A 7,875-nucleotide genomic window follows, 5' to 3' on the forward strand; every position below is an offset into this window, starting at 1 on the left:
AAGATTGCATGATTTGAAAAACGATCGTCGTTAACTCCCTGCCGAAATGACCGCTATCGGAGATAATCCGGAAGATCTGGGATTCATTCTTTCCTGCAGCAGGGCCTTTAATTTTCTTTTACATTCTTTTAATCTGATGAAACTTTATTGCTTATATTACGATATGTTGAATTCACTTTCCATCTTGAGTTGTTGCAAAAATTACACAAAGTATGGCTTGGCAAATATAGTCTTGCTGTATTTGTCGAGCTAATCTTTTATAACCTAGCCATTTATTTTTCATATTTTCTATATTTCATTTGATATGTAATATGTATTGTCAAGATGCGTACCGCATGAACAACATGCACAATTACACGCATCTTCGCGGTCGGTTTACGCGGTCGGTTTTCGCGATCGGTTTTTCAGGAAAAAATTTTAATTAATTATTAATTATTATACTTAATTTTATCCATATTATAAATTTTAATTTATCGAGTAATATGATTAAAATCACTCTAACGCGAAGTAAATTTTTTTCTATATCTATTCGACTTTTGAATTCAAAGATCATCTTACGAAGAGATGATCAATATGTTTAAATAAATAACGGAAGTAAAAATAAATTTGATTCGTACATATCGTAAAGTTTTTTGAATTAATATTTTTCTTTTAATTAACTTCTCGTGGTCGTGCATTTTGCGATACGATTGTCACTCGTATATTCGAACCGTACGAAATATTTGTCGGTGACGATAACCGACTATGGAAGGAGTTTTCTTCCTTTCTGATCTCTGGTCAAAATGACTGTATGGCCGGGAGCAACGAAAGGTATGTCCAATCTGGCCCAACGAAGGAATACACCGAGTTAGTGGTCAATATTGGCCACTTTGATGTATTATGTAAATGTGTTGTACGATATATGTTGATTTCTTCTTATGTGCAAAAATTCGGGTGGGTTATATTCTTTCCTTCTTTACTTATTCTTGCATATGTGCAAGATTAAAAAGACCCCTATTAAATCGCGCGCGTATAACTCCAAATCTCGCGGTTTTAACGAAAGACTCGTAGGTTTATTAACAAAAAGATGAAACGCGGATAATAAATAATAATCGAGAAATAAATTACTCTTTTGGAATGTCTTTAAAAATGCTTCGACATGAAAATTACTATTTTCGTATACGTTGCAAAAAATTCAACGAGATAAGTGGTCCTTCTTGACCACGATGGTGAAATGTATAAAAATTGATTTATATCTACTTGTATATATCTTTTTATGTGCCAAAATTCGGGTGGGATATTCTTTTCTATGTTTTCTCGCGCCTGTATGCGAGATAGGAAAAAACTAAATTAAATCAATCTCAACCGCGAGCGAATTAAAACCCCAAATTATATCCTTAATAATCGCGTCGCGGTTTTATTTGAAATAAATAGATTTTAGTTAAAAATTTGTATGTTTGTTTGAACGGGTAGGTAAACAACGGATAATAAAAAAATGGACAGATAGGACTATAAAGATGAATCGGAATACGAGTAGATACGAATTCGGGTAGGTAGGAATTCGAGTAGGCAGGAATTCGGGTAGGCAGGGACAGGGAGACATAATTTATTACGTTTGTCGTAGACATAAGTAAATTGTATGAAGAAAGATAAATAATAAAGATGTTAAAAATCGTATTGTAAAGAAAAGAGGACCGCTGAGTGGAATCAGCGGGAGCGGCGGAGGGCCTCTTTAGATTAACTTTTCTATTGTATGAAATTTTAAGTTGGTCTAAAATAATCTTTTATGCGATAGATTTTTGTTTGCGCATTTACGATACGATTTTTTGTTTACACATTTATAAAGAATGTTATATATTACTCTCTAAAAGTCAATCAGTGAATTATCACTGAAAACGGTTATAACTATTGAATTATTCAGTGGTATACTTGTAACTGTGAATCAGTGGGTATTCACTGTTTTCTGTAATAATCCACTGATTGACTTTTAGAGAGTAGACATAGCCACATGCTTTATATTGTAATAAGTTATAAATTAATTGTGATGAAAATATAATAATGACAAAGATGTCAAAAGAAAATGATTATTGTAAAGAAAAGAGGACCGCCGATCGAAATTGGCGGGGGTGGTGGAGGGCCTCATATTTTTGCAATGCACTTTTAATGTAAATTCACTACCGTGCAATTATTGATACGTAACATCGGCGTTACATTAGTATTTATTCTATACTCAATATTACAATTTTATTGGACAATCTTGCTAATACATTCAATACTAAATTATCATCTAGGTACAATATCAGTAGTATATTTGCATTTATTTTATGACCAATATTGGTGTTATATTGGGGAAATATTGGCCAATTCACTGCCAACATAACCAATGTTTAACCAATGTTAGCCAATGTACAGCCAATGAATTGTGCTTCTAGGGAGGCGCTTATACGCAAAGGCAAGGCCTACGCGATTAAGTGAAGGTTTAAAAAATATATAAAGTAACTATTAATGTAACTATTAAATTAGTTACTAGTTATAGAAAAAATGTAACTGAGATAAGTTACAGTTACAGATGGAGTAAAAGTAACGAAGTTAAGTTAGAGCTGCCAAAAAGAAGTAACTGTAATTGTAACTTAGTTACAAGTAACGAGTTACTTCCCAATCCTGATTTTATATTGAAAGCGATCTACTGACAAATCAAAACTTAAATTTTTATGACATTATTTACTTGTAGAATCGCCTAAATTTCATGGATTCTTTTAGCGCATTTTGGAAAAGTAAATCTTGTTATAACTGAATATACAATGGCTTTGCAAAGCGATATGCATTCAAACAAACGTATGGCGAATCAATTGCTTTGTTAAGATCCATAAATTTCTTTCGGGGAAGTTCGTTAATTGCAAGCTCGCGTGAATCGTTCGAGTTTCGGCACTTGACGCTGACAAGTTTGCATAACGCTTAATATAAATGGAAAACCGGAGAAGTTTGTGCTCTCAATGCGTTGTCGTGATGCATAATTCATAATGATGCTGAACGCGGCCACGATCGACATTTCTTCTTGAATAAACTTAATCGAAATTTTAGTGGAATACAATTTTCGATAGAATAGATAGAAGTGGTTGTGTTCTAAGTCTTATAAAGGATTAATATTATACTTTATACTTAATTAATTTTTAATACTTATTTGCGACTTGTTATGTATAATATTTTCACATGTTTGAATTAAAATCACGTATTTCAAGTTGCAAATCTACATATTTGATTTTAAAATGTCTATATATACCTGATAATACATTTGGAATATATTTTTAGAGATTATATAATTTCATACTTTTACCTATCTCTTAATTCATTCGAAAAGCGTCGCGATAGTGTGTTAACATGTATAGCAGGCACATTAAAACCATTGTTTCGACCGACTATTGATTAGTAATACATATAATAGCTCCCACGAGAGAGGGAGACAGTTAACTCGTCTCTAGAGCTCTCATTTGTTCGCATGAAAAACCAATTTTGCGAAGTGATTTTACGTTGCCAAACAACACACAAAAACGTTTATTCGGCAGTTTTTCATTTAAATTCAATATTTTATTCGGCTATTTTGTACAGTTTTTGCAGATTATTTCTTGTTACCACATTTCATATACTATATATCGTCTAGCTCCGTTTCCAGAAAAAAATGTTCAACATATTTAAGATTAAATAGAGAAAATTCCATTTTTGATCGGGCTTCACCTTGGTAACCTAATAATAACATTTCTGTGTGAATTTTGTGCTCGAATTGATAAAGAGGCTCGTCACGGATGAAAGGAGATCTCGAGCCCTCGCTGGGATGATATATTTTTTACAATAAATTCTTTACGGCAATTTAAGAATATTTATTAGTATCAAAAAGTTAAATAAATTATTGATTTAAATACACGGACTTACTGGTTCAAGAAAGAACTGTATTTCAAGATAAATAATCGGCGCACATTTTGCTCAGTTGGACAAAGTATACAAAATTCACACAGAAATATTATTAGGCTACCAAGATCCAAAATGACATAATCTCTATTTCATTGTTAAATTCACATCGGTTTAATTTCACTTATTATATTTAACATCATAAATGTACCAAAATTTGTTTTATGGAAACGAAAATAATAGAACGGAACAATATAGATTCTCTTTTTGTCAGATGTTTCCGTAATTTTATTTTCCTAGAATGTTCAACGATGATGGTATTGCTTATTGAGCAGGATCCAGCGAAATGCGGAATGGAATGCTGACACGGTGCTTGCAAGCGGCTTTTTCAACGCTAGTGCATTTCGCTGTATTTCACTTGGACGTTAACGATTTCCCAACGAAAACAAGATAATACTGACTTCACGACAAAACAATCTTTACCTTTCTTGACTAATTAAGTTGTTTCCGACAAGACATGTTGCGACAATGCTTTATATATTTTAGAAAATTAAATATCTCTCTTTTTATTGTGTTGCCAAAATTTTACTATGAAATATAAAAAATCGCCTTACATATTACTATCCTTTAAATAAAAATGAGTGGAATTATTAAATAAAAGTAGACAGAAAATAGTACATATATCAATCTCAAATCGGCTCAGAGGATGGATCGGATATAAATTCCATTGTAAAAACATAATGTCCATTTTGGACATTAATAAGTAATAGAATATAAAAATAGCCGAGATTTAAATTCTCTTAGTAATTTTTCTAACATTCTTATTACTAAAAATAATTTTGCATAGAGAGTCTAATCAAATGCAAAAACCACATCTGTAGAAAGATATATTTCATATTCGATGTTGTGAAATAAAAATATAAAAACATCATTAAATAAACATATTTACCATCGCATACTAGTTGCGTATCAGTTCTTTGATGAAAAATGGTTATAATCAACGCTGGCATGATTAGCGTGATGAATAATTGCTTGGCATCGGTCGAGTTAACAAATAAAGCATGTAAAAGTTATCAGTTTATTCCGATCGATGACGCGGGTTATTAACGAGATAGCAATAAATTGAGACTATTTTTTTCTGTCACGCGGTGTATTATCCTTCAAAATAAGCGAACGTAATCAGCTATCCTGCCACGGTAAATTAATTGTGTACAGCACATGATGAATAACAGATCAATGTGAATGATCGATGGCGTTAAATTAAACCAATTAAATCGATTCAATTATTTGCAGTCTCGTCGTGAATAGCGAAACGTATAAAACAGAACCATGTTTTCACCGAACCATCTTAGAAGACATTCAGATACCGCTTGCAACGTTACACGTAATTTACCATTATTACAGTGCCGGTCTAACAATGTAAAATATGAGCGCGAATTACCACGGAAAATTAAGACGAGAAGGGAAAATTAAGGCAACGCCCGCATAACCGAGTGCTCCTCCCGTTAATTGGCAAATACGTTATCAAGGATGTATGATACAGGCCGAAATTAGTTACGACCATTGTATGCAATTCGTGAAAAAGCAAAATACTTGCGGGAGAAAGTAGGAAATGGGCCAATTACGGAAAGGAATGTCGAGTAAAGTTAGGCTGATTGAATAATACTGATTAAATTTTACGGTGATGAAGATTTCACTATCGTGTAACGTCCAACAAAATAATCTGTCAGCTCGTAATTTCGACATTACAACAGTAATTTGAATTTCAAAGAGTAGAGCGTAAAAAAATATCTTACATATACATGAGTACTCACCGTTAAATTTTGTCCAATCGCACACCGTTCGTTGATGCCGGCGAGAAGGCTTCGTGTGTGCCCCGTTGATTAATTAATCACGTTCTCGTTATATATACATTTACACTGAATTCCGCTAATATTTTATCAATTAGTATCTATCCAGTATGACCCATTATGTGCTTTTAATGATCCTTTTGCTTCTCCCGAAGTTGTTCGCCACGAGCTAATACTTCCAATCGTGAACAGCACGTTCCAGTCTTGCGTAATTATATCCGGATTAACAGCGTCACGCTTCGTATTCGATTTAAAAATATCGATTTTAATTCTCTCATTAGCCCCGAATTCGTCATTATTATTTACTAATTATTTTTCGCAGCGTTTATTTTACAAAATTAATTTCGCGTTTTGTAAGAATTCAACGTGAAATTGTGCTGGTTTGTGCCCGAAGATTTGCCGAAGGGTGTTTTGTCAATGAAATAATGACATCAGATATGCAATTATTTATCGATTTGCGAACGTACACGAGTTGGACTAAGGCGGGGTAGACATATTTAATTGTCACTGCTCGTTTGTACTCAAGATCGGAATTCTGATAACAGAACGTGAACGGAGCGACGAACTCTCACCCATGCCAAGTTCCTGCGTTTATAATTGCTGTAAGAGCTTCCGATCATTATTATTATCCCCACAGAATCGAGTCGTGAATGCAATTTAGCCAGCGACTTCCATTGAAACTATGAGACGCGTGAGACGCAAAGAGAAGAACGTTGAAGTTGACAAAATTTCGCCACATGGCATAAAAGACCTTTCTTACGTTTTTGTAATTATTGATATCAGAAGCCAGAAGTATCTCATTGTCTCATATTTTTAATTAATTTTATGATAACGAGACTTTTCAACTGTGAAACCGTGAGAAATCGAGAATAGCGAAACACATCGGAGAAAGGATAGATGATAAAATTTTAAAACGCTGCATTTTATGTTTAATCGATAACTGTTACCAAACTTTTCAATCATTATTATCGCACGTCGCAAATCGAGTTTCTAACGCAATTTAAGCGGGAAGTTACGCGAGAAGTTGGCGAACAGAAAACGAAAGGGAGCGGAAGAGAGTTGGTTGAGGGGCTCATGACATGGGGCGAGGGAGGAGTTGCGGGAGAGATGCGTCGTATCTTAAATTTACTTCGAGCACCTCGCCGCTGTTTTCCGATAATGGCGAACGCACGATCGGACGTCGCCACGCCGGCGTTTCTTTGGCGCGGATTGCACGGTGTCGGAAATTATGTTTGCATAATTTTCAATCTCGCGATAGAAACGACCGACGTATCGGCGAGAATTCGCGCGGCCACGTACCAGACCATCGCATCGATCCGCACGATTATCGCAAATAATTGATAACCAGCTGCTCGTTCAATGACCGATAACAAAACTCGATGAATTGATCAACGGACTCATCTCGAAGATAAGCGGATTTAATCCTACTAATTGCCACTCACATCTAACACATTTCTCCGTCATTTCCCGTAGGAACGACGGATTGATCGCGCGATTATTTGCTCGTCGACACGACTACTACTCCGGTTTGTACCGCCCGCAGTTTTACATGAATGGAGACTTTGATTTCCTTGGAACTTGTCGCGCACAGAAGGTAGTTTTCCCGTCGCTCTCGATGACGACACGACGGGTAGTCGGCGAGCCCTCGATCTCACCACCCCTTAAGCACGGACCGGGGGAGCGAAGGGCATCGCGTCGCGAATTGCACTGACACTCGCAGATTCTCCGTTTCCCGCAGAAGCTTCTAACGCGAACCCTCTCCCTACCCCAGCCCGAGCTCTTACCCTCTTTCAACCCCCCCGCGGACCGTGGCTTTTAGCGCAAGCGCTTGTGCTTTTCCGCGGACTGCGTCCTATCCTAATTCACATCAGCGTAAGCACGGTCCTGTCCAGTTCGTGCAGGACATTGAGAATTTTTCTTTTTATCGCATCATCGATTATGAGCTGCAGAGATTCTTCATTTTTTTGTTTTAAGTATAAAGCGATCACTTTTCCAGACATACGTATTTTGAGAACGCTACGAAGGCAGTTCTGTTCGAGACTTCTAATGAATATAACATCTATGTTACAAGTTTGACTCCATTTAAAATAATCCCGATGTATATTTCACTCTCGCATTTATTAAAAATAATAATTACGTCTGA

At 35.5% G+C, this 7,875-nt stretch overlaps 1 protein-coding gene across 1 annotated transcript in view; it reads right to left on the reverse strand.

Annotated features, from left to right (window-relative positions):
- The window catches only part of LOC105563334, a 255,758-nt gene extending 248,305 nt beyond the window's left edge, over positions 1–7,453 (reverse strand). Inside the window, exon 1 of the mRNA XM_012014842.1 lies at positions 7,032–7,453. The gene's annotated coding sequence lies outside the window, so the exon portion shown is untranslated. The remainder of the gene's footprint in view (positions 1–7,031) is intronic.
- Between the last annotated feature and the right edge of the window lie 422 nt (positions 7,454–7,875).

Source organism: Vollenhovia emeryi, unplaced genomic scaffold, assembly GCF_000949405.1.
Source record: "Vollenhovia emeryi isolate VEMERY1.0 unplaced genomic scaffold, V.emery_V1.0 DF939178.1, whole genome shotgun sequence".
NCBI classification, from domain to species: Eukaryota; Metazoa; Arthropoda; class Insecta; order Hymenoptera; family Formicidae; genus Vollenhovia; species Vollenhovia emeryi.